At 45.1% G+C, this 27,451-nt stretch overlaps 1 protein-coding gene across 1 annotated transcript in view; it reads right to left on the bottom strand.

Annotated features, from left to right (window-relative positions):
- Window positions 1–27,451, bottom strand: part of pde11a (phosphodiesterase 11a) — a 261,414-nt gene that overhangs the window by 93,584 nt on the left and 140,379 nt on the right. The window lies entirely within an intron of this gene.

Genomic DNA, 27,451 nt, shown 5'->3' with positions numbered 1-27,451 from the left:
GGATGCAAATCCCAACACTTCTTACTCCACGGGAACTGCTCACTGATGCACACCTCCCTGTATTCACGAGGCAGAGTTTAAATGGTGCAGGACTATTATGCTTTTGTCTGCAATGTTAATCACTAATTGATTATGAAGGTGACCGTGAATACTGCTGCAGTGATCTCTTGAACAATAGTACCAAAGTGCTGATCAGAATCAGGTTTAATATCACCGGCATATGTCATGAAATTTGTTGTTTTGCAGCAGCAGTACAATGCCGTACATAATAATAACTATAAATTACAATAAGAAATACATATATAATCAAAAGAAGAAAACTATGTACAAAGTAGGGAGTGATTTTTTTTTACAACATATTCATTGACTTGTGAGAATAAAATCAGGCCTATGAGGTGTTATGTAGTTAAACCATTTTTCCCAGTATGAATCAAATTGTTCCAACTTATGATTAAAAGATGTTGTTATCTTCTCCATTTTGTAAATGTCCATTGTAATTTCCATCCATACATTTAAAGTTGGGCTCTCCTGTGATAACCATTTTACCAGCCACCAGCAGTATATTCATTAAATATTTATTGCTTTTCAACCATTCTTGAGGTATATAAACAAAATATATGGTCTTACGTGGAGACTTGTGACAAATATGATTATATGATATATATGTACAGTATCTGAAATACATCATATGGAAATGTTTGTTTGATGATGAACTTCAATAAAAAAATAAACTACAAATATATACATATTTATAATTAAATCAGTAGTGCAAAAAGAGAACAAAAAAAAAGAAAATATAGTGAGGTAGTGCACATGGGTTCATTTTCCACTTAGAAATCTGATGGTGGAGGGGAAGAAGCTGTTCCTGAAACATTGATTGGGTGTCTTCAGGCTCCTGTACCTTCCCTTGATGGTAGCAATGAGAGGAGGGCATGTCTTAGGTGCTGGGCGGTCCTTATGATGGATGCCACCGTTTTCAGGCATCGCCTTTTGAAGATGTCCTTGATGTTCTGGAGGCTGGTGCTCATGATGGAGCTGGCTGAGTTTACAACTTACTGCAACTTTTTCTGATCCTGTACAGCGGCCCTTCCGTACCAGACGGTGATGCAACCAGCTAGGATGCTCTCCACGGTACATCTATGGCAATTTGCGAGAGTCTTTGGTGACATACCAAGACTCCTTAAACTTCTAATCAAATACGGCCGATGAGATGCCTTCATTATAATTGCATCAATATGTTGGGCCCAGGGTAGACCCTCTGAGATACTGATACCCAGGATTGTGAAACTGCTTATTCTTTCCACTGCTTATCCCTCACTGAGCACTGGTGTGTGTTCCCTCGACTTCTCTTTCCTGAGGTCCGCAATCAATTCCCTGATCTTACTGACATTGAAAGTAAGGTTGCTTTTGTAACACCACTCAACCAGTTGATCTATTTCACTCCTCTACATCTCTTCCTCACCAGCTGAAATTCTGCCAACAATAGTTGTGTCATTGGCAAATCTATAGATGGAGTTTGAGCTGTACCTAGCCACACAGCGCATGGAACTTCAGGATTTAGACTTGGTGACAATAAAGGAACAGCAGAGACGGAATACAGCAAGTTAAGACACAGGAACAGCATATAGAAAAGAGTATTTGGAGATTAGAAGGAAATACCTGAATATGAGAGCTGGGCTTCCACTGTCACCATTGGAAACCAAGGCTGATGCTACTTTGTCCCTGGGGCACTACCTTACTCCACCCAAAGCAAACGGCATTGCCTTGCTTTTGAAGGGACCAGATAAAGGGTCTCAGCCTGAAACACTGGCTGGTTATTCCTTTCCACAGATGCTGCCTGACCCGTGGAGTTCCTCCAGCATTTTGTGTGTGTTGCCTTGGATTCCCAGCATCTGCAGACTTTCTCATGTTTGTGCCTTGCTTTTTGATTATCTTGCTGACGAAACTGTCAGTCTGGTGACCTGTTTGGTTGGTCCCACATCAGCATTAGAGAACCAGGTGATAAATTCATCCCAACTGCTGTCAGAGCAGAGGGACAAATTGTAAGCAAACCCACTCCCACAAGCAGGGAAGGAACTACATGAAAATCTTCCCTTAGATTGTTTCAGCTTCTCAGTTCCACTTTGTACTTCAAACATTGCGCTTTCACTGGTAAATTCCAGGCGTCCTAAGAACACCAATTATCCAAAATTAAAGGCAGCAAATATGTGTCAATATTAGAGAGTTAAATTGTAACCTGCAGCTCACATTACACCCTGGATCCTGCATTCCTGCCAGCATTCCAATGCTGCATTAGTTTTAGCTTTTGCCACCTGCTTTGCCCCCATACAAAACAATACAGTCCTTAATGTCACTCCCACCATGTTACGATCCCTGTTAAACACTGAGTAACTTTTCCAATATTTCTGAGATTTTCCTGTCACTGGAGTTCATCTCCCACGCCAGTGGGGCTAGTTTGGTGGGCACCATCATCGGCAGGAACAAGCTGGGTCAAAGGGGCTGATTCTATGTTGTATTATCCAAAACTATGATACCATAGTTTTGTAAACCATAGTTTACAAAAGCATGAAAATATTTAAACCAACTGTATATTTAAAAACAATCAACTTAAATTAGAGTTTCCAGGAAAAAGGAATAAAATACTAGAGGAAAAAGAGAAAATCTGCAGATGCTGGAAATCCAAGGAACACACACAAAATGCTGGAGGAATTTAGCAGGCCAAGCAGCATCTATGGAAAAGAATATTGTCGACGTTTCAGGCCAAGACCTTAGGACCCTAGAGGGAGGGAATAGATTCAAAGTGAGAGGGAAGTATTTGAAAGGCAGACCCCTGCAGCAACTTCTTTATGCAGAGAATAGTGCATATGTAGAACAAGCTGCCAGAGAAAGAAGTTGAGCTGACTACTATAACAATATTAAGATGCACTTGGATAAGTATATGGGCAGGAAAGATTTAGAGGAGGGTTTCCCAACCTGGGGCCCGAGAGCCCCCTTGCTTAATGGTATTGGTCCATGGCATAAATAAGGCTGGAAACCTTTGACTTAGAGAGACTCAGGCCAAACGTAGGCAAATGGGAATAGCTTAGGTGGATGGCTAGGATGAATGAGTTGGGCCAAAAGGCCTGTTTCCTTGCTGTATTATGCTGTGACTCAGGCTGATGCTGTATTATGCTGCGACACAGACTGATGAAGTCAGAGCCAAAGTAAAAGCAAAAAGGAGGGCATAGAAGGAGGCCAGAGCTAGTGGGAAGATAAAGGACTGGGGAGCTTTTAAAAACTTGCAGAAGGGAACTAAGAAGGTCATTCAGAAGGAAAAGAGGAAATATGAGGGGAACCTGGCGACTAATATCAAAAAAGATGATACTAAAAGCTTTTTTTAAGTATATAAAGGGTAAAAGAGAGTTGAGGGTAGATATAGGGCCAATACAAAATGATGCTGGAGATATTGTAATGAGAGATGCAGAGACAGCAGAGGAACTGAATGCGTATTTTGCATCAGTCTTTACAGTGGAAGATGTCTGCAATATACTGGAGATTCAAGAGTGTCAGGGAAGTGAAGTTCGTGCAGTGAAAATTACGACTGAGAAGGTGCTCAGGAAGCTTAATGGTCTGAGGGTGCATAAATCTCCTGGAACTGATGGAATGCACCCTTGGGTTCTGAAGGAAGTAGCTGGAGAGATTGCAGAGGCATTAACAATGATCTTTTAAGAATTGCTAGATTCTGGCATTGTACTGGATGACTGGAAAATTGCAAATGTTACTCCGCTATTTAAGAAGGGTGGGAGGCAGCAGAAAGGAAACTATAGACCTGTTAGCCTGACATCAGTGGTTGGGAAGTTGTTGGAATCGACTGTTAGGGATGAGATTATGGAGTACCTGGAGGCACATGACAAGATAGGCCAAAGTCAGCATGGATTCCAGACAGGAAAATCCTGCCTGACAAACCTACTGCAATTCTTTGAGGAAATTACAAGCAGAGTAGACAAAGGAGATGCAGCAGATGTGGTGTTATTGGATTTTCAGAAGGCCTTTGACAAGGTGCCGCACGTGAGGCTGCTTAGCAAGGTAAGAGCCCATGGAATTACAGGGAAGTTACTAGCGTGGGTGGAGCATTGGCTGATCGGCAGAAAACAGAGAGTGGGAATAAAGGGATCCTATTCCGACTGGCTGCCAGTTACCAGTGGAGTTCCATAGGGGTTGGTGTTGGGACCATTGCTTTTTACGATGTATGTCGATGACTTGGACTATGGGATTAATGAATTTGTGGCTAAATTTGCTGATGATACAAAGATAGGTGGAGGAGCGGGTTGTGTTGAGGAAACAGAGAGCCTGCAGAGAGACTTAGATAGTTTAGGGGAATGGGCAAAGAGGTGGTAAATGAAATACAATGTTGGAACATGTATGGTCATGCTCTTTGGTGGAAGAAATAAACGGACAGACTATTATTTAGATGGGGAGAGAATTCAAAAAGCAGAGATGCAAAGGGACTTAGAAGTCCTTGTGGAAGATACCCTAAAGGTTAACCTCCAAGTTGAGTCGGTTGTGAAGAAGATGAGTACAATGTTAGCATTCATTTCTAGAGGTATAGGATATAAGAGCAGGGATGTGATGTTGCAGCTCTATAAGGCACTCGTGAGACCACACTTGGAGTATTGTGTGCAGTTTTGGGCTCCTTATTTTAGAAAGAATATACTGACATTGGAGAGGGTTCAGAGAAGATTCACGAGAATGATTCCAGGAATGAAAGAGTTACTGTATGTTGGGCTGTATTCCTTGGAGTTCAGGAGAATGAGGGGGGTTGGGGGATTTCATAGAAACATTCCGAATTTTAAGAGGCCTGAACAGATTAGAAATGGCAAAGTTATTTCCCGTGGTAGGGGATTCTAGGACAAGAGTGCATGATTTCAGGTTTGAAGGATGTTCATTTAGAACAGAGATGTGGAGAAATTACTTTAACCAGAGGGTGGTAAATCTGTGGAATTTGTTGCCACAAGCGGCTTTGGAGGCCAAGTCATTGGGTGTATTTAAGGCAGAGATAGATAGGTTCTTGATTAGTCAGGGCATCAAAGGGTATCGGGAGAAGGCAGGGGAGTGGGGATGACTGGAAGAATTGGATCAGCCCATGATTGAATTGGAAGAGCAGACTCGATGGGCTGAATGGCCTACTCCTGCTTCTATATCTTATGGTCTTATGGACTCTGTAACTCTATGACATGGTCCACTTACCGTTCTCTGGCAGCTAGTTCTTTCTATTGTTTCATGCAGTAATTCTGGAATTTCCAGCCTGAAAACTGAGAAGCTCGAGGAAATTCACACTGCCATGTTGCAGTCAATGGGAGAACAGTTTCAGTACAGGGTCAGATATCTGCCGGACAAAAAAATCTGCCTTGATATTTTGTGAAATGATCCTGCATATCCCTAAATGTCATCTTGCTCTTTATTCTGTCTGCTGAAAACTTTTCATTTCTTCTTAAATCAAGTGAGTTAACTTCGTTTATCCTATTTTTTTTACTTTACCTTTTCCCTAACCTCTTCACGTTCTCTGGCAGCATATTTCCTATGACTCTGTGTACTTCATGCTTTCCCTTTCATTTCATTTTATGTGTATATGAATAAAATCTGTAAAGTCTGAGGGATTCTGTGCCCTTTCAGGTGTGTATTTCAGGAGTAACTTCAGTCTCTGGACATCATTTCCCTTTTATCTCCAACTCATCTAAGTCTTAATCATCTACAAGGTGCCCTTGTATTGGCTACCAATTATGGGCCTTGATTCTAGCTCTGAGTTGATCCTTTCATTGTTGACACTGACATTCAGCTTGGCTTTTATCTGTCAAAAACACAACATTCAGTTTATTCTTCACTATAAGGATTTGTGAACAAGACAAAATAGATTTTGTGTCAAACTTATGATCTTGCTTTTATTAATTGGAGAAATGAAATAATTTAACTGAAGATGCACACTACGCTAGAAACTAATGAAGTACATCAGTTTGTGAAATACATCAAAAGAACTTAAAACTAGTATCTATGTTTCGCATTATACAGCTGAAGTCAGAAGTTTACATACACCTTAGCCAAATACATTTAAACTCAATTTTTCACAATTCCTGACATTTAATCCTAGAAAACATTCCCTGTCTTTGGTCAGTTAGGATCACTACTTTATTTTAAGAATAATATGCAGATCATTAATGTTTATAGCATTATATTTGGTATTATGTGGCTCATATAAGCTGCTGCATTATTTCCAATGTATCATAAGAAATGCCTTCATATTGATAGTTGCTAATTCTGAATCCCTAATTTTATACCACTTAATCAAAGGGAGTGTTCCAAAACTAATCTTTGTCCCAGTGCCAATTGGATTCTGGGTGAACCTTCATCATTCAGTCAACAGCAATTTACCACCACCTGTGGTATCCAGGTCACAGGAAAATTACAATAGAAGATCGGAGTTCAGCATCTTGTAATTATAAATACACTGTACTTCCTGCTCAGTTCAACACACAGCAAATACTCATTTTCAACAGACTCATAACAAAACGGAAGGCCAGCTCCCAAAGGAACAACTCCATCAGTCCCATTCCCCCCTCCTTACTTTCCTGAACCCCAGCTTTATTCTCTCTCAGTTGTCCCTACAGCTTTCCCCATCTTCCTTTTGCCATTACCTCACAGTGAAGGGTAACACACAGTGTTCAGTTAACCTACCAACCTGTAAGTTGAGTGAGGAAACCAGATAAGGTGCATTTTACCCAATCTTTCCTGATAAACAGCAAGCCCATTGTACCAGGAATCACTCTGGTGAATTGCCGTTGCTCTCCCTCTGATTCATGTGGCCTTCCTTGGGCAGAGGGACCGGAGCTATGCATGACTCACCAGGGCTGTAGGTGATTGCAGTAAGACACCTGAATTCTTGTTCTACCAACAGACCTCACAAATCATTTGCTTTGCCTTTATGTTAACTTTCAATGCAAAAACATTCAAGTACCTCTGAACATCAACACCTTTCAATCTCCCACCATTTTAAAAAAAATCCATGGCTTTCTATTTCTCCTTTCACAAGTGAATGACTTCACATTTTTCCACATTATATTCTGTTTGTCGTAATGTCTCCAGTTCTCTTTGCTAGCCTCACTACATCCTCTTCACAGCCTAAACTACCACCCAGCTTGATATCACCAGTAAACTAATATGGTGTAGCAATGTACTACACACAGTGCTAGAATAACCACACGGAGTCGGTGAGTTAGAGTTGCGATGAGAAAGATTTATTCAAACTTCACGGCCCGCTTTAAAGCCTTCCCGTTCCCGCCCTCCCTGGGCGGGACTACTGTGGGGAATGCATATTCCCAGACCCTTTCTGCGCGCGGGATTTTCCCCCTGCTGGTGAAGATGGCCTGGCGCCCTTTTTGCTGCCGGCCCTCTGCCTGCGCGCGCTGTTTCGTGAGCCGGTTCGTGGGTGCCAGAAAGTGGGTCGCCACATAACCCCCCCCCAGAACTGGCGATACCTCCCCCAATGTCCACAGTCTGGATCGGCCTCTGTTTGGGAGGTCTGCCCCTGCGCCGCGGTGCCTGAGCCTGGACCGGTTGCGCCAAGTCCACATGGGCCGGTTTGAGTCGGTCCACCGTGAAAACCTCCTCTCTCCCCCCAATGTCCAGCACGAACATGGACCCGTTGTTCCTGATCACCTTAAACGGCCCCTCGTAGGGCCGCTGTAGCGGTGCCCGGTGTCCGCCCCGTCGTACAAAAAGAAACTTACAGTTCTGCAGGTCTTTGGGTACGCAGGTCGGGCTCTGTCCGTGCTGTGAAGTGGGTATGGGGGCCAGGTTACCGAGCCTCTCCCGTAGTCTGTCCAGGACTGCTGTGGGTTCTTCCTCTTGCCCCCTTGGGGCTGGTATGAACTCTCCTGGGACGACCAGGGGCGCGCCGTACACCAACTCTGCCGACGAGGTGTGTAGATCCTCTTTGGGTGCCGTGCGGATTCCGAGCAGGACCCAGTCCACCCAGTTAGGCCCCTCCAGGCGGGCCATGAGAGCCGATTTCAGGTGACGGTGGAAGCGCTCCACTAGTCCGTTCCACTGTGGGTGGTAGGCAGTTGTGTGGTGTAGCTGTGTTCCTAAAAGTCTGGCCATGCCGACCACAGGCTGGAGGTGAACTGGGCGCCCCTGTCGGAGGTAATGTGGGCCGGTACCCCGAAGCGTGCTACCCAGGTTGCGATCGGTGCTCGGGCGCAGGATTCGGAGGTGGTGTCGCTGAGCGGGACTGCCTCTGGCCATCTGGTGAAGCAGTCTATCATAGTTAGGAGGTACCGCGCTCCTCGTGACACTGGCAGGGGCCCCACGATATCCACATGGATGTGGTCGAACCTCCGGCGGGTGGGTTCGAACCGCTGTGTCGGAGCCTTGGTGTGCCGCTGCACCTTGGCCGTTTGGCACTGCATACACGTTTTGGCCCATTCACTGACCTGTTTACGAAGTCCATGCCACACGAACCTGTTGGAGACCAGCCGGACAGTTGTCCTGATGGAGGGGTGCGCTAAGTTGTGAATGGATTCGAACACCTGCCGGCGCCAGGCTGCTGGGACAACGGGACGGGGTTGGCCGGTAGCTACGTCACACAGTAGGGTCCTCTCACCTGGGCCTACGGGGAGGTCTTGGAGCTGCAAACCGGAGACTGCAGTCCTGTAACTGGGGATCTCAGAGTCTGCCTGCTGTGCCTCTGCCAGTGCTGCATAGTCCACCCCCTGGGACAGGGCCTGTATGGTAGGTCTGGAAAATGCTTCTGCCACGACATTGTTCTTTCCAGAGACATGCCGGATGTCCGTCGTGTACTCGGAGATGTAGGACAGATGTCGCTGCTGGCGGGACGACCAGGGGTCGGACACCTTAATGAACGCAAAGGTAAGCGGTTTGTGGTCTGTGAACGCGGTGAAGGGCCTACCTTCTAAGAAGTACCTGAAATGCCGGATTGCCAGGTATAGTGCCAATAGCTCCCGGTCGAAAGCACTGTATTTGAGTTCGGGTGGTCGTAGGTGTTTGCTGAAGAACGCCAGGGGTTGCCAGCGACCCTCGATGAGTTGTTCCAGCACTCCACCGACTGCTGTGTTGGATGCATCCACCGTGAGGGCAGTAGGAACGTCCGTTCTGGGGTGCACTAGCATCGCGGTGTTTGCCAAGGCTTCTTTGGTTTTAACGAAAGCGGCTGCGGCCTCTTCATTCCAGGTAATGTCCTGCCCTTACCCGACATTAGAGTGAACAGGGGTCGCATGGTTCGGGCTGCTGAGGGGAGGAAACGGTGGTAGAAATTCACCATACCCACGAATTCCTGCAAGCCTTTGATTGTGTTGGGTCGGGGGAAGTGGCGGACCGCGTCTACCTTGGCGGGCAGCGGGGTTGCCCCGTCTTTAGTAATCCTGTGGCCCAGGAAGTCGATGGTGTCGAGTCCGAACTGGCATTTGGCTGGATTGATTGTAAGGCCGAATTCACTCAAGCGGGAGTAGAGCTGGCGGAGGTGGGACAGATGCTCCTGCCAACTACTGCTGGCTATGATGATGTCGTCCAAATAGATGAATGCAAAGTCCAGGTCGCGTCCATTAGCCGCTGGAAAGTCTGTGCGGCATTCTTTAGACCAAACGGCATTCGGAGGAATCCGAAAAGTCCGAACGGGGTGATAAATGCTGTTTTGGGGATGTCGTCCGGATGTACAGGGATTTGATGGTATCCCCGGACGAGGTCTACCTTGGAAAAGATCCTTGCGCCGTGTAGGTTTGCTGCGAAGTCTTGAATGTGCGGCACAGGGTAGCGGTCTGGCGTTGTAGCCTCATTCAGTTTGCGGTAGTCACCGCATGGTCTCCAGCCCCCCGTTGCCTTGGGCACCATGTGAAGGGGGGAGGCCCATGGGCTGTCGGACCGTCGTATGATCCCTAATTCCTCCATCTTCTTGAACTCCTCCTTCGCCAGTCGGAGCTTGTCCGGGGGAAGCCTTCGAGCACGGGCATGGAGGGGTAGTCCCTGGGTCGGGATGTGGTGCTGTACTCCGTGTCTGGGCATGGCTGCCGTGAACTGCGGTGTCAGTACTGATGGGAAATCCGCCAGGACCCTGGTGAATTCATCGTCGGACAGCGTGATGGAGTCCAGGTGTGGGGCTGGCAACTGTGCTTCACCCAGGGAGAACGTTTGAAAAGTCTTGGCGTGGACTAATCGCTTCCCTTGCAAGTCGACCAGCAGGCTGTGGGCTCGTAGAAAATCTGCCCCCAGCAGTGGTTGGGCCACGGCGGCCAGTGTGAAGTCCCACGTGAACCGGCTGGAGCTGAACTGTAGCTGCATCTTGCGGGTGCCGTAGGTTCGTATTGTGCTGCCATTAGCGGCCCTCAGGGTGGGTCCCGGTTCTCTGTTGCGAGTGTCGTAACTCGTTGGAGGTAAGACACTGATCTCCGCTCCGGTGTCGACCAAAAAGCGGCGTCCCGACTGCTTGTCCCAGACGTACAGGAGGCTGTCCTGATGGCCAGCCGCCGTAGCCATCAGCGGCGGCTGGCCCTGGCGTTTCCCGGGAATTTGCAGGGCGGTCTGCAGCGGCGGGCCTCTGTGCCCCACCGCTGGTGGTAGAAACACCATTGTTCGTTGGGCTCCTCGCTCCTGTCGCCGGGTTTTGTAGGCTCTGCTGCCGGGCCTGGTCTGGTCTGTCGTTGGGCACGCGGCTTGGTGATCTGTGCGACGGGTGCCCCTCTCTCTTTCCTGGCATTCCACAGCACATCTGCTCGGGCCGCCACCTCCCAGGGGTTGCTGAAATCTGCGTCGGACAGCAGCAGGCATATGTCCTTGGGCAGTTGCTCTAGGAACGCCTGCTCAAACATGAGGCAGGGTTTGTGTCCTTCAGCCAGGGCCAGCATCTCGTTCATTAATGCTGACGGCGGCCTGTCTCCCAAACCATCCAGGTGCATTAAGCGGCGTGCTCGTTCGCGCCGTGAGAGTCGGAAAGTCCTTATGAGCAGGGCTTTGAATGCTGTGTATTTGCCGTCCTCCGGGGGCGACTGTATAAACTCCTCAACTTGTGCAGCAGTCCCCTGGTTGAGGGAGCTCAGCAAGTAGTAGTAGCGAGTGGACTCCGAGGTTATCTGCCGAATGTGGAATTGTGCTTCTGTTTGTTCGAACCATAAATGGGGTCGCAGTGTCCAGAAGCTTGGCAGTTTTAACGAAACTGCGTGAACAGATGCAGCGTCGGTCATCTCTGGTCCAAATATCGTTTGGGCCGTCGGGGTCACCAATTGTGGCGATGTGCTACACACAGCGCTAGAATAACCACACGGAGTCGGTGAGTTAGAGTTGCGATGAAAAAGATTTATTCAAGCTTCGCGGCCCGCTTTAAAGCCTTCCCGTTCCCGCCCTCCCTGGGCGGGACTACTGTGGGGAATGCATATTCCCAGACCCTTTCTGCGCGCGGGATTTTCCCCCTGCTGGTGAAGATGGCCTGGCGCCCTTTTTGCTGCCGGCGCTCTGCCTGCGCGCGCTGTTTCGTGAGCCGGTTCGTGGGTGCCAGAAAGTGGGTCGCCACAATGGTATAATTTGTCTGTTCATTCAAACCATTCTGACTAGCTGGGTTTCCCAGCAGCACCCTTCAAATCAGAGCCTTCCCATCTGAAAATGACTAGATACTCACTGTGTCCAGTCCATTGAACAGGCCACACTCTGCCAGTATTTAACCCCCCTTTGCATGTGCCATGATCTCATTTATCAACCAATTGTTGGCACTTTATGGAAAGTTTTCTCAAAATCACTGCTAGGGTATCTAGAATTTTGCCTGGTATTAAAGTCGACCTAACTAGATGCCTTTTTTCTTAAATAATGAGATGACGCTTGTTACCTTCTAGTCTGCGGGAAGCACAGTAGAATCTATGAAATTTTGGAAGATAATTTGCTCTCATTACAGCCACCTGTTTCATAACCTTGAGAGGAAGTGCTAAGAACTTAACTGACTTTCAGTCTCATTAGCTTCTCTAATGCTAATGATTTTTCAGCTTCTTTTTCTCCCTTAATGTGTTATACTTGATTTCTGAGATTTCTGTGTGAGTTTCCATACAGACAGACACAAAATACATGCTTAATTTCCCTATAGTGGCTTTATTCCCCAATATAATTCTTCTTGCTTCAGTGTGTATGGGACTCATGATAGCTTTTCCTTTTTACATTTCTATGGAAGATTTTACCGTCTATTTTTATGTTCTTGAGTGGACTACTGACATCTTACCTTTTCTTTTCAATATTTTGCCACCTTTTGCTACCTCTGCAAGTTTCCCAATCCTCAGGCGTGCAGCTTGTTTTGGAAATGTTCTAAACCTTTTCCTTTGATCTGACGCTAACTTTAACTTGATAACCATGGTTACACTGCATTCTCTGGTTGGGGTTGGGTCGTTCTCCGATCTTGGCAATCCATTCGCAGAGGTTTCGGCACCATACGAGGAGATATCACCAGTGTGTGTTCAGCCTCCTTCAGCATAGCCTCCAGCTGCTCCAAGATGTCCTTGACCCTGGCACCGGTGGGGGGGGGGGGGGGGGGGGGAAACTAACACACTTTGTAGCCACAGATACGCCTTTGTCTCCCTTATAATAGAATTCCCTATCACTATCACTCTCACAGTTCTTTCTGTGCAGCGCTGCCCTGTAAAGTGACGCAAACTGGACTGTTGCTGCTGTTTTATCCTCGGAAGCTGATCCCCACAACAGCATCCAACATGGTACTGTATACATACTTGAGAGGATTTTGTTCCCCATCTACTCCTCCTCCATCCATAATGATTGTGGAAGTCAGCAGTCACTCTTACTGGAGGAAACCTAATTGCAGATGTACAATCTCAACACTTGGCTGGCCGAAAATTCATCAGAAATCAATACTCCTCTAGTTTTAGTGCATAAGTGGATGTTGTAGTGTTTAACGGGTACAAGCACTGGGCTTTTTTCTGGATCAGACATTGCAGACTCTCGTGTTGCAAGTTGAATGGTTTGGTTATGCATGAGCTTCCAGCTGACAGGATTCAGAGTCAAAGGAAACTTTAAGAGCTACTGAAAAGAGATGAAACAATTGGCATTCGATTTGTGATGTGTAGTCAGTAGATGCAAAATAATAATGCAGAGGCAAGGGAAGGTGCACGATTTTTGTACTGTTATCTCTGGTCAATATATGAATCACATATTTTGTGATGCAACATCTAAAAGTAAAAATGCTTTGTTCCTGCATTTCTGTCAGATGATAATACTGGTCTAATGTTTTAAGAAAACCCTCTACTTGGCTGTCAGCCAATCTGTCAAAATCTTCAAAAATCCTGCATTCTAGAAGTGTGATTTATATGGTGCATATTTTTCTTTCTGTTGGTAAATCTTTCATCATTTTGTTTTGTTTACTTATGCCTCACGGATTGTCTTTGAACACTAAGTTGACAGCATTTCATTAAAATCTCTTTTTGCCTTTAACAAATGCCTCACATGGATATAGCAGCAATTTGTACAGCTGCTCCTCATCTTTCATGACATTAGAGCTGTTTTTCTTGGCAGTATAGAGTTGCGTTTGGTTTGGGAGGAGGAGGGGCAGCTGGAATTTCAAAGCATTGTGGAAACTCGCTATATATCAAGTCTTTGTTTTGGTTCGACTGTGAGTGAAACCACACATTCAGTTACCTGCCTCTGTTCCTGCTGGTCTACTGATTGGAATCAACACTGTCAACATCAACCCACCCTGCAGCTTTGACCAGTTTCAGTCTGAGGACTGAGCATGAGGCCACTTCAGTAGGACATGCAGCTCCAAAACCTCAGCTGCCTCATCATCAGCTCTGCCCCCAGGCCTTGGTTTACAAGCAGCCTGGAGAAATAGGAGTGCAAACAGCTATGAGGAATTCTGCAGATGCTGGAAATTCAAGCAACACACACAAAATGCTGGTGGAACGCAGCAGGCCAGGCAGCATCTATAGAGAGAAGCACAGTCGATGTTTCAGGCCGAGACCCTTCGTCAGGACTAACTGAAAGAAGAGCTAGTAAGAGATTTAAAAGTACGAGGGGGAGGGGGAGATCCAAAATTATAGGAGAAGACAGGAGGGGGAGGGATAGAGCTAAGAGCTGGAAAGTTGTTTGGCAAAAGGGATATGAGGCTAGAGAAAGGAGAGGATCATGGGACGGGAGGCCTAGGGAGAAAGAAAGGGGGAGAGAAGCGGCAGAGGAAGATGGAGGGCAGGCTACCCAGATGGAATATAAGGTGTTGTTCTTCCAACCTGAGTGTGGCTTCATCTTGACGGTAGAGGAGGCCGTGGAAAGACATGTCAGAATGGGAATGGGATGTGGAATTAAAATGTGTGGCCACTGGGAGATCCTCCAACCTGATGGCATGAACATTGACTTCTCTAACTTCCATTAATGCCCCTCCTCCCGTTCTCACCCCATCCCTTATTTATTTATTTATTTATTTGTTTGTTTGTTTGTTTGTTTGTTTGTTATTTTTTATTTTTTCCTTTTCTTTCCTCTCTGTCTCTTTTTTTCTCTCTCTCTGTCCCTCTCAGAATAACTCCTTGCTTGCTCTCCATCTTCCTCTGGCGACCCTTTCCCCCTTTCTTTCTCCCTAGGCCTCCTATCCCATGATCCTCTCATATCCCTTTTTACCAATCAACTTTCCAGCTCTTGGCTCCATCCCTCCCCCTCCTGTCTTCTCCTATCATTTTGGATCTCCCCCTCCCCCTCCCACTTTCAAATCTCTTGCTATCTCTTCTTTGTTCATTGGCTATACGTAAGAGGGAGTTAGATATGGCCCTTGTGGCTATGGGGATCAGGGGGGATGGGGGGAAGGCTGGGGCGGGGTTCTGAGTTGGATGATCAGCCATGATCATAATAAATGGCGGTGCAGGCTCGAAGGGCCGAATGGCCTACTCCTGCACCTATTTTCTATGTTTCTATGTTTCTATGTTTCAGTTAGTCCTGACGAAGGGTCTCGGCTGTGCTTCTTCCTACAGATGCTGCCTGGCCTGCTGCGTTCCAGCAGCAATTTGTGTGTGGTGCAAACAGATATCTTCCCACCATCGCTTTTGATCTACTCACTAGAGCTTTCTTGTCATCTATACCACTAGCTTTTAACTATTTAATTAATAATTAAAATGTTAAACTTGATTTATTTAATTGGCTTTCAATTCTCTGATGGTTATAGAAGTGGCATCTTGCTATTCCCAATTGGAATGTTGTTAGTAATGATTCCCAAATATTCATTTACCTGTCCTCAGTGTATCGGCATTTTAGAATTTGAATTAGGGTTTGCCTTTTTGATCTCTGAGTTGCTCTCAATCTTTGCCTTTCATGATATTTGATAATAACATAAAACCATTTATCCTGTTCAGACTGCTGAGGTGATAACCTAACCTTTATACTTAGGTCATATTGTTGTCTGTCTTACTGCTTACTCCACTGGCCTTTTAACCTGATCAGGCCACTTGGGTTTATATGGCAAACAATCAAGGTCCCAGCATTGATCCCTGTATTACACCACTGATAGCAGACTTCCAGTCACAAAAATAACCCTGCACTACAGCCCACTGCCTCATATCACAAACTAATTTTGGGTCCAGTTTGCCAACACACGTTTGATCGCATTGTCTTTAACCTTCTGCACCACCTGACCACGTGGGACTCGTGAAAAGCCTTGCTAAAGTCCCTTTAGCGTCTGAAGGTCTGGGTTCCAAACCTATATATGCCATGGACCAATACCATTAAGTAAGGGGTCCACTGTCCCCAGGTTTGGAACCCCTGTTTTAGACAATGTCTACCTCTCTGTCTTTATCAACTTCTTCATCTATTTTCTCAGTTAACTTCTCAAAAATTCAGTCAGGTGTGTGAGACAAGATTTCCCCTGTATAAAACCATGCTGACACCCCCAGTCAGTCCCTGCCTTTTTTAAAATTTAATCTTTTTAAAAATTTATTACAAACAAAAAAACTAAAAAAAAGCACATTCACAAAAACCACAACCATTACAAAATCAAATTAAATATTGAACAGCAAAAGAGAGAAAAATATAAAGAGACTGTATAAACATTCACAGCAGAGGTGCACCACACCAAAAAACCTCAGTCCTCAACCTGTAAGAAAGTCCAATTCAGGGCCCCATATCCTTTCAAAGATGTTCCTTCTGTCCTCATAACACAGTCTCAGTCTCTCCAAATGTAAAGTATTTGCCAGTTCTCTCAGCCACAGATCGTACATAGGCACAGAGTCCATTTTCCACATTTGCAGGATTAACTTCTTAGCAATCACCATTCCAAATAATACAGCCATTTTTTCATCCATATTGGCTGAAGATAGGGAGCTCGTTGCTCCAAGGATGGCTATGAGCGGGTCTGGTTCCCACCACTTCCCAAAAGCCTCAGAGAAACAGTGAAAAATACTTTTCCAGTATGCATAAGGCTTACAACATGACCAGAATGAATGTGACAAATTACTGTTCACAGATTTACATCTATTACAAACTGGTGAAACATCAGGGTAGAAACTGCAACTTTTCTCTGGAATAATGGATTGTTTTAAACTGTATAAGTCTGTGTCTGACGTTGACCGAACCATCATGTATACTCTTTAAACACTCATCCCAGACCTCCTCTGTCAGTTCTATACCCAATTCACCCACCCATGCCTGTTTTAAAACCTGCAGTATTGACTCGAGCTCCACTATGTAGGATCTGATAAAAATAGGATACCGCACTATGAGTAACAGGATCAAATTTATTTATTGCCTCCAGGGACTCATGTTTGTCTAAAACCTTGAAGTTAGGTATATATTTCCTAACATAATCTCGAATTTTTAAATATCTGAAAAAACTAGATGCAGGGATATTGTAAACTGCTTGTAACTGTGCAAATGAGGCAAAGTTTCCATTAATATATCGGTCACCTACACTACAGATGCCTACATTACACCTACACTACAGGTCCAGATGGTTTTAGCATGGAATTCTTCAAAGTATTTGGTCTAAAATTGTCACCTCTGCTCTTATGAATGTTGAATCACTCTAGGATAGCTTCCAGATTGCCACCCACTTTATGTAAAGCCAATGTTTCTCTGATTCCAAAACCAGGCCGTGATCCCGAGGTGGTTTCATCATATTGCCCCATTTTGCTGCTGCCCATTGAAACCAATATTCTTGGGAAAGTCCTGGCCAATAGGTTAAAAGAATGCATTTGTTCTGTTATTCATCCAGATCAAACTGGCTTTATGTCAGGTAGACATGTGTATTTTAATTTGTGTTGTCATTTCAATATTTTATATACAAAACATGCAGAAGAGGCTGTAGTCATTTCAGTAGATGCACAACGTGCGTTTGACCAAGTGGAATGGCCATATATGTTGTCTGCACTTAAGAAATTTGGATTTGGACCATCTTTCATTAAATAGATTGAGGTAATTTATTCACATCCATCTGCTTCTATTATCACTAATCATAATATTTCTTCCCCTTTTGCAATTCATTGTGGGACTCGTCAAGGCTGCCTCCTTTCTCCGTTTTTGTTTGCAGTTATCATTGAGCCATTGGCTGTTAGCATCAGACAGGACCCTTTGATATCTCCCATTGAAATGCATGGACATGAACATCACCTTTCGTTATACGCTGACGATGTCCTTTTATATATCTCCAGCCCACAAACATCAATACCCGCCCTTCTGACTCTCATTAATAATTTTGGTAGTTTCTCAGGTTTCTCTATTAATTGGGATAAGAGTGAACTAATGCCAGTCACTGCAGTGGTTAATACAGCATATTCACAGTCCATTCCCTTTAAAATAACTTATGATAATATTTCCTATCTTGGTGTGACTATTACAAAAAACCCAGATGACCTTTTGCAAGTGAATTGGTGAAACAAAGCTGAGCAGGTTAAACGCAATATTGACTTTTGGAAAACCCTTCCAATTTCTTTAGTGGGGAGGATTAACACAATCAAGATGATTGTTCTGCCACGATTTCTTCATCTTTTCCAGTCAATTCCATGTTTTATTCCTCTGTCATATCTTAAGCATGTGAGCACGTGGCCAAGTGGTTAAGGTATTGGACTAGCTGCTTGAAGGTCGTGAGTTCGAGCCCCAGCCGAGGGAACGTGTTGTACCCTTGAGCAAGGCACTTAATCACACATTGCTCTGCGACGACACTGGTGCCAAGCTGTATGGGTCCTATTGCCCTTCCCTTGGACAACATTGGTGTCGTGGAGAGGGGAAACTTGCAGCATGGGCAACTGCTGGTCTTCCATACAACCTCACCCAGGCCTGCGCCCTGGAGAGTGAAGACTTTCCAGGCACAGATCCATGGTCTCGCAAGACTAACGGATGCCTTTATTTTAAGCAATTGGATTCAATTATTATACACTTCATTTGGAATTATAAGGCCACTAGAATTACTAAAAAACACTTGTCAAAGCCCAAGGAAGCAGGTGGTTTTGCCCTACCGAATGTTAAAATGTATTACTGGGCTGCCCACCTATCCATTCTTGCATGGTAGAAAAAAGGCCCACCCTCTCCCTCAGACTCGTGCCCAGCATGGTTACTCATACAGCGAATGCTTTGTAAGAAGACTTCCTTACCAGCTCTCCTTAATAGCCCCACTGCAGTTAATAAGTCACATTTTAGTAACAGCTTCGTGGTTGGCAGCACTATAAGAATTTGGAAGCAGATTCAATTACACATTAAGGCCCCAAAAACTTATATTGACACTTCGATTTGTGACAATCATTCCTTTTTGCCTGGCCTGAATGATACTGTTTTTTCTACCCGGTCCCTGCCTTTTTAAATAATTATTAATCCTATTCCTTAATTGTTTTTGTCTTACTTGATGCAATAAATGCTTTTCACTTGAGCTCTCCCAAACACATTTACTATCTAGTGACCTGAGTTTGAAAATGGGCACTCACGTAAAAGGATTGGGCAGGGTTGATCATGAGTTTATGAAAAGGACATTATTTAGATTGTATTTTTGGGATTGTAACTAGAAGAGTCAGCAAGGATGTGCCAATGGATTTAAGACAATAAGGCCATAAGATCAGGAGCAGAATTAGGCCAACTTGGCCCAGTGAGTCTGCTCCACCATTTCATCATGGCTGTTCCAGTTTTCCTCTCAGCCCCAATCTCCTGCCTGCTCCCATATCCCTTCATGCCCTGACCAATCAAGACTATCAATCCCTGCCTTAAATATACATAAAGACTTGGCCTCCACAGCTGGCTGTGGCAAAGAATTCCACAGATTCACCACACTCTAGCGAAAGAAATTCCTTCTCCTCTCCGTTCTAAAAGGACGCCCCTCTACTCTGAGACGGTGTCCTCTGATCTTAGGCTCTCCCATCATAGGAAGCATCCTCTCCACATCCACTCTATCAAGGCCTTTCACCATTCAACAGGCTTCAATGAGGTCACCCCTCATTCTTCTGAATTGTAGTGAATACAGGCCCAGAGACCATCAAACACTCTTCATATGACAAGCCATTCATTTTTGTGAACTCCTTTGAACCCTCTCCAGCTTCAGCTTCTAAGATAAAGGGCCTAAAACTGCTCATAATACTCCAAGTGAGGCCTCATCAGTGCTTTATAAAGTCTCAACATTACATCCTTGGTTTTTTATTCTAGACCTCTTGAAACGAACGCTAACATTACATTTACCTTCCTCACCTTAGACTCAATCTGCAAATTAACCCTTAGGAATCCTGCACAAGGATTCCCAAGTCCCTCTGCACTTCAGCTTTTTGAATTTTCTCTTCATTTAGTAAATAGTCAACCTTTTAATTATTTATCTACCAAAGTGTATGACCATACATTCCCAACACTGTATTCCATCTGCCATTTCTTTGCCCATTTTCCTAATCTATCTAGTCCTTCTATAGCCTCTCTATTTCCTCAGAACTACCTGCCCTTCCACCTATCTTCATAGTGTCTGCAAATTTTGCAACAAAGACTTCAATTCCATCATTGACATATAACATAAAAACAATCAGTTCCAACACAAGCCCCTGTGGGACACCACTAGTCACCAGCAGCCAATAAGAAAACACTCCCACTCTTTGCCTCCTGCCAATCAGCTACTGCTTTATCCATGCTAGAATCTTTCCTGTAATACCATGGGCTCAATGCGTCTTAAGCAGCCTCATGAATGGCACTTTGTTTTAAAGGCCTTCTGAAAATCCAAGTACACAACATCAACCAATTCTCCTTTGTCTATCTTGCTCATTATTTCTTCAAAGAATTCCAACAGATTTGTCAGGCAAGATTTTCCCAGAGGAAACCATGCTGACTATGGCCTATTTTATCATATGCCTCCAAGTACCCTGAGACCTCATCCTTAATAATCGACTCCAATATCTTCCCAACCACAGAGGTCAGTCTAACTGGCCTATAGTTTCTGGAGTGATATTTGCAATTTCCAGTCTTCTGGAACCTTTCCAGCATCTTGTGATTCTTGAAAAATCATTACTCATGCCTCCATGATCTCTTCAGCCGCCTCTTTCAGACTGCTGGGGTGTACACCATCTGGTCCAGGTGACTCATTTACCTTCAGACCTTTCAGATTTCCGAGAACTTTCTCTCTAGTTATAGCAACTTCACACACTTCATGACCCCTGACAGCTGGAACTTCCACCATACTGCTAATATGTGAAGACTGATGCAAAATACTTATTCAGTTTATCCGCTATTTCGTTATCCCCCATTACTACCTCTCCAGCATCATTTTCCAGCAGTCCGATATCCACTCTCGCCTCTCTTTTACACTTTATGTATCTGAAGAAACTTTTGGTATCCTCTTTAGTATTATTTGTTAGCATACTTTTGTGTCCTATCGTTACTTTATTAATGACATTTTTAGTTGCCTTCTGTTGGTTTTTAAAAGTACCCCAATCCTCTTAATTTCCCAGTAATTTTTGCTTAATTATGTGCCCTCTCTTTGGCTTTTCTGTTGACTTTGACTTATCTGGTTAGCCATAGTCATATCATCTTTTCTTTAGAATACTTCTTTCTCTTTGGGATATATATATTCTTGTGCCTTCCAAATTGCTTCCAGAAATTCCAGCCATCCCTGCTCTGCTGTCATCCCTTCCAGTGTTCTTTTCCAATTAATTCTGGCCAACTCCTCACTCATGCCTCTGTAATTCTCTTTACTTCACTATAATACTGATACCTCTGACTTTAACTTCTCCTTCTCAAATTTCAGGGTGAATTTGATCATATTATGATCACTTTCTCCTAAGGGGTCTTTTACTGTAAGCTCTCTAATCAATTCTGGTTTATTACACAGCATCCAATCCAGAATAGCTGTTACCCTAGTGGGCTCAACGATGAGCTGCTCTAAAAAACCATCCTGCAGGCACTCCAGAATTTCCCCCTCCTGGAATCCAGTACCAACCGGATTTTCCCAATCTATCTGCATATTAAAGTCCCCAATGACCATTGCAACATAGCCCGTTTGGCATGCATTTTCTATCTCCCCTCGTGATTTGCAGGCGACATCCTTACTACTGTTTGGGGGTCTGTATACAACTCCCATCAGAGTCTTTTTATCCTCACAGTTCCTTAGCTCTATCCACAATGATTCAACACCTTCCAACCCTATGTTGTCTCTTTCTAATGATCTGATTTCATTTTTCAACCAACAGAGCAACACCACCTCCTCTGCTTTTCTGCCTGTCTTTTCAATACAATGTGTATCCTTGGACATTAAGCGCCCAGCTATAATCTTCTTTCAGCCATGATTCGGTGATGCCTACAACATCATACCTGCCAATCTGCAACAATGCGGTGTTCATCTACCTTATTCCGTATACTGCGCCCATTCAGATATAACACCTTCAGTCCTATATTTACCCTTTTCAATTTTGTCCACCTTTTACCTTGCAACACATCCTGTTGACTGCAATTTTGCCCTGTCAACAGCCTCTCCTCACTACACATTGCCTCTGTTTGTAAACCAGCTACCTCACCTTCAGCACTATTATCCGCCTTTCCTACGACACTACTTGCATATTCAGCTCAGGACACTAGTTGCACCATGCTCAGCCTTTCAATTTCTAATTTTATCTGAGGTCTTACCAACATCTGCCTCCTCAACCCCTCCACTAACTGTCCTGGCACTCTGGTTCCCATCCCCCTGCAACTCTAGTTTACACCCCACCGTGCAGCATTAATAAACCTTCCCACCAGGATATTAGTCCCCCTCCAGTGCAGGTGAAAACCGTCCCGTCTGTACAGGTCCCACCTTCCCTGGAAGAAAATTCAATAATCCAAAACTCTTAAGCCCTCCCTCCTATACCCACTCCTTAGCCATGTATTAAACTATATAATCTTCCAAGTTCTGGCCTCACTAGCATGTGGCATGGGTAGCAATCCTGAGATCATCACTGTGGAGGTCCTGCCCTTTAACTTAGCACATAACTCCCTGAATTCCCTATGCAGAACCTCATCACTCATCCTACCCATGTCATTGGTGCCTACATGGACCAAGACTTCTGGCTGTCCACCATCCCACTTAAGAATGCTGAGGACTTGATCTGAGATATACCAGACCCTGGCACCCAGGAGGCAACATACCAGCTGGGAATTTCATTCTCACCTACAGAACCTCCTGTCTATTCCCCTACCTAATGAAACCCCTATCACCACAGTGTGCCTCTTCTCCTCTCACCCCCCTTCCCTTCTGAGTCACAGAGGCAGACTCAACCACTGTGACTTTCCTCTGTTAGATCATCCAAAGTGATATACCTGTTGTTGAGGGGGGATGGCCACAGGAGTACTCTGCACTGGCTCCTTAACCCTTTTCCCCTTCCTAACTGTCACCCAGTCTCCTGAGTTCTGCACCTTGGGTGTAACTACCTCTCTGTATGTCCTATCTATCAGCCCTTCAGCCTCCCGAATGATCCAGAGTTCATCCAGTTCCAGCTCCAACTCCTTCACATGAGTTGTTAGAAGCCGCAGCTGGATGCACTTGGAGGTGTGGTTGTCAGGGACGCTGGAGATCTCCCTGCCTTTCCACATCCCACAAGAGGAGCATTTCACTATTCTGCCTGGCAGCTCTACTGTCCTAGCTGAGCAGATATAAAGAAGAGAAGGGAAAAAAAATAGCTGTTCTTTCCTTTGCTTTCTTTGACTGAAGCTGGATCCTGGACTTCTTGTCAGATCACCAGCAGGTAGTGAGAGTGGGCTCCCTCACCTCTGCCCCCTGATTCTCAACACAGGAGCCCCTCAGGGCTGTGTACTAAGTCCCCTCCTTTACTCCCTGTATACCCATGACTGTATCACCACCCACAGCTCAAATCTACTAATTAAATTTGCCAATGACACTAAATTGATTGTCCTAATCTCAAACAATAATGAAGTGGCCTACAGGGAAGAAGTCATCCCTTTGACACAGTGGTGTCAAGAAAACAACCTCTCCCTCAATGTTGCAAAAACAAAGGAGCTGCTTGTGGGTTACAGGAGGAATGGAGACGGGCTAACCCCTATTGACATCAATGGATCTGGGTTGAGAGGGTAAACAGCTTTAAGTTCCTCGGCATCCACATCACCGAGGACCTCACGTGGTTTGTATACACCAGCTGTGTGGTGAAAAAGGCACATCAGCGCCTCTTTCATCCCAGACGGTAGAGTAAGTTTGGTATCGGCCCCCAAATACTAAGAACTTTCTACAGGGGCACAATTGAGAGCATCCTAACTGGCTGCATCACTGCCTGGTATGGGAACTGTACCTCCCTTTATCACGGGATTCTGCAGAGAGTGGTGCGGACAGCCCAGCGCATCTGTAGTTGTGAACTTCCCATGATCCAGGATATTTACAAAGACAGGTGTGAAAAAAGGGGCCTGAAGGATCATTGGGGACCTGAGTCACCCCAATCACAATCTATTCCAGCTGCTACCATCTGGGAAATGGTACCGCAGCGTAAAAGCCAGGACCAACAGGCTCCAGGACAGCTTCTTCCACCAGGCCATCAGCCTGATTAACTCACGCTGATTTGAGTGCATTTCTATGTTACATTGACTGTTCTATTTATCATAAATTACTACGGTTGCACATTGCACGTTCAGATGGAGATGTAAAGTAAAGGATTTTACTCCTTATGCACGTGAAGGACGTAAGAAATAAAGTTAATTCAATTCAATTCTTCGCGGAAGCCTCGAAGAGTGGAAGTCTCAAGATCACCACTCAGACAATGGCCCACCTTCCTTTAATTTGCTCTTGCTAATCAATCCTTAACACCGACTGGATGCTGGTCAAAGCTCTTTTTCGCTGTAGTGACCTGCTGCTGCCATGCTGTGCTTAGATTTTTCAGAAGGTCTTTAACAGGGTTCAACAGAGGTTATTTAACATAATTAGAAGACATGGTATTGGGAGTAAATTATGGATTAATTAGTTAATAAAAGACAGGGATTAGTAATGTGGGTTACTTTCAGGCTGAGAGGGTTAACCTGTAAGGTACTGCAATGATTGTTGCTGGGGCTCCAGCTGTTCACAGTCTTTTGATCCCGAAAGCCTTTGATTTAATGATGGGATCATGCAGAGCTGGTTGATGTTACAAAATCGAGTAGTGGTGTAGACTCTGAAGAGGTAAATAAATGAGAAAATGAGATAAGATACGGAAAGTGTGAGGCAATGTGCTCAGGGAAGAAAATATAGAAGAGTATTTGTATTAAATTGTGAGAGATTGATCCAGGCAGAATCTGCTGTGGTTGGTAGCTCATCTAGGAGAAAGAAAACTCTGATCTCAAACCTCCGCTACCTTGAGGCTATATCCACTCAAAGAGAAAACTTGAGGAAAAATCCAGAGCTGGTGTCCCTAAGGCAGATCTATGTTGAGTTCAGAACTAAGTTTATTGTCACCTCCTAAGTTTATTATCACATTGACATTCCCTCCTTATTATCACCGGCATGTGTCATGAAATTTGTTAACTTAGCAGCAGTTCAATGGAATATATTATATAGAAAATAAGTAAATAAATTGCAGTGTTTGTATATTGAATAGATTAAAAGCCATGCAAAAATAGAAATAATATATATTAAAAAAGTGAGGCCATGTTCAAGGGTTCATTGTCCATTTAGGAATCAGATGGCAGAGGGGAAGAAGCTGTTCCTGAATCACTGAGTGTGTGTCTTCAGGCTTCTGTACCTCCTAGCTGATGGTAACAGTGAGAAAAGAACATGCCCTGGGTGCTGGAGGTCCTTAATAATGGACGCGGCCTTTCTGCCACATGGCTCATTGAAGATGTCCTGGGTACTTTGTAGGCTAGTGCCCAAGATGGAGCCAACTAAATTTACAACCTTCTGCAGCTTCTTTTGGTCCTGTGCAGTAGCCCCCACCCACCCATACCAGACAGTGATGTAGCCAGTCAGAATGCCCTCCACTGCTCTCAACACTGATTGGCAACTCCTGCGACGCCACAGGTGCCAAATTGTATTGGTTTCAGCCATTCCTTTGGATTCATTAGCTGCATTGAGAAGGGGAGCCAGCTGCGTGGGCAACAGCTTGCTCTCTAAATCATATGGCACTGGTTTGCGTATCGACCGAATGCACGCAGGTAGGACACTACCTCCATGGTTAACCCCAGCCAATGGATGGCCTCAACAAGAGACTGGAAGATGTAATGTTCAGAGGAACTTGGATGCCCGAATCCGTAAAAATTCTTATGATTGATCCAGTGAGCAGTTAGGAAGGCAAATAAACACTCACAATATGCTGGAGGAACTCAGCAGGTCGGGCAGCATCCGTGGAAATGATGAGTCAACGTTTCGGGCCTGAACCCTTTGTCAGGACTGAAGAGGGAAGGGGCAGAGGCCCTATAAAGAAGGTGGGGGGAGGGTGGGAAGGAGAAGGCCAGTAGGTTCCAGGTGAAAAACCAGTAAGGGGAAAGATAAAGGGGTGGGGGAGGGGAAGCAGGGAGGTGATAGGCAGGAAAGGTGAAGAAGGAATAGGGGAAAGCACAATGGGTAGTTAAGGAGGCGGAACCAAGAGGGAGGTGGTAGGCAGCTGGGGGAGGGGGCAGAGTGACATAGGGATAGGGGAAGGGAGGGGGAGGGAATTACCGGAAGTTGGAGAATTCTATGTTCATACCAAGGGGCTGGAGACTACCTAGACGGTATATGAAGTGTTGCTCCTTCAACCTGAGTTTAGCCTCATCATGGAAGTAGAGGAGGCCATGTATGGACATATCCGAATGGGAATGGGAAGCAGAGTTGAAGTGGGTGGCAACCGGGAGATCCTGTCTGTTGTGGCGGACGGAGCGGAGGTGCTCGACGAAGCGGTCCCCCATATACTTCATATACCGTCTAGGTAGTCTCCAGCCCCTTGGTATGAACATAGAATTCTCCAACTTCGGTAATTCCCTCCCCCTCCCTTCCCCTATCCCTATTTCACTCTGCCCCCTCCCCCAGCTGCCTATCACCTCCCTCATGGTTCCGCCTCCTTCTACTACCCATTGTGCTTTCCCCTATTCCTTCTTCACCTTTCCTGCCTATCACCTCCCGGCTTCCCCTCCCCCACCCCTTTATCTTTCCCCTTACTGGTTTTTCACCTGAAACCTACCAGCCTTCTCCTTCCCACCCTCCCCCCACCTTCTTTATAGGGCCCCTGCCCCTTCCCTCTTCGGTCCTGACAAAGGGTTCTGGCCCGAAACGTCGACTCATCGTCTCCACGGATGCTGCCCGACCTGCTGAGTTTCTCCAGCGTGTTGTGAATGTTGCTTTGACCCCAGCATCTGCAGAGTATTTTGTGTTTAGGAAGACAAATAGGCCTTTATTGAGTGCAGAAGTAGAAACATCTTGCTTCAATTATATAGTTCCAGTGAGACCACATCTGGAATACTTGCTAGCCTCTCGACCTAAGGAAGGACTATCTGTTGGTGATTAAGAAGTAAATGAAAGGTTTATCAAGATTGATCCTGAGCTGATAATTTTGTCATATGAGGAGAAATCAAGCAGCCTGTGACTGTACTGACTTCAGTTTGAGAAAATGAGACATGACTCATTGAGACAAATTTCCACAGAGCCTGACTGCATAGATGCAGACATGATGCGTCCTTTGGCTTGCCTCATAAGGGTTGGTAATTTGGGATAGATATGAAAGGATATTGCTTTACAGATGACAATGAATCTTTGAAAATCACCACTCAACATGACTCTAAAGGCTCAGTCTTTAAGTGTGCTCAAGGAAGGCAATGGTAGATCTTTAGACGTTAGGGGGTTGGCGAGATATGGGGTAAATACAAGAAAGGTCAGCCATGGCCTTACTGAACAGCGTATCAGGCACATTATCTTCTGTCTAATACACACTATTATTTGATGGTCATATACATAAAAGTTTCATTATGCGTGAAACTGCACTGGGCCCTCACTTACAACACTGCTCCAGCCTACTGAAAATCTTTGAATAATGTAAACGGTTCCAGCAATAACTTTCCATAAAGCAACAAGTGT

This window comes from Mobula hypostoma, chromosome 6 (assembly GCF_963921235.1).
Source record: "Mobula hypostoma chromosome 6, sMobHyp1.1, whole genome shotgun sequence".
Classification (NCBI taxonomy): Eukaryota; Metazoa; Chordata; class Chondrichthyes; order Myliobatiformes; family Myliobatidae; genus Mobula; species Mobula hypostoma.
This window is presented reverse-complemented; position numbering and strand designations above follow the sequence as displayed.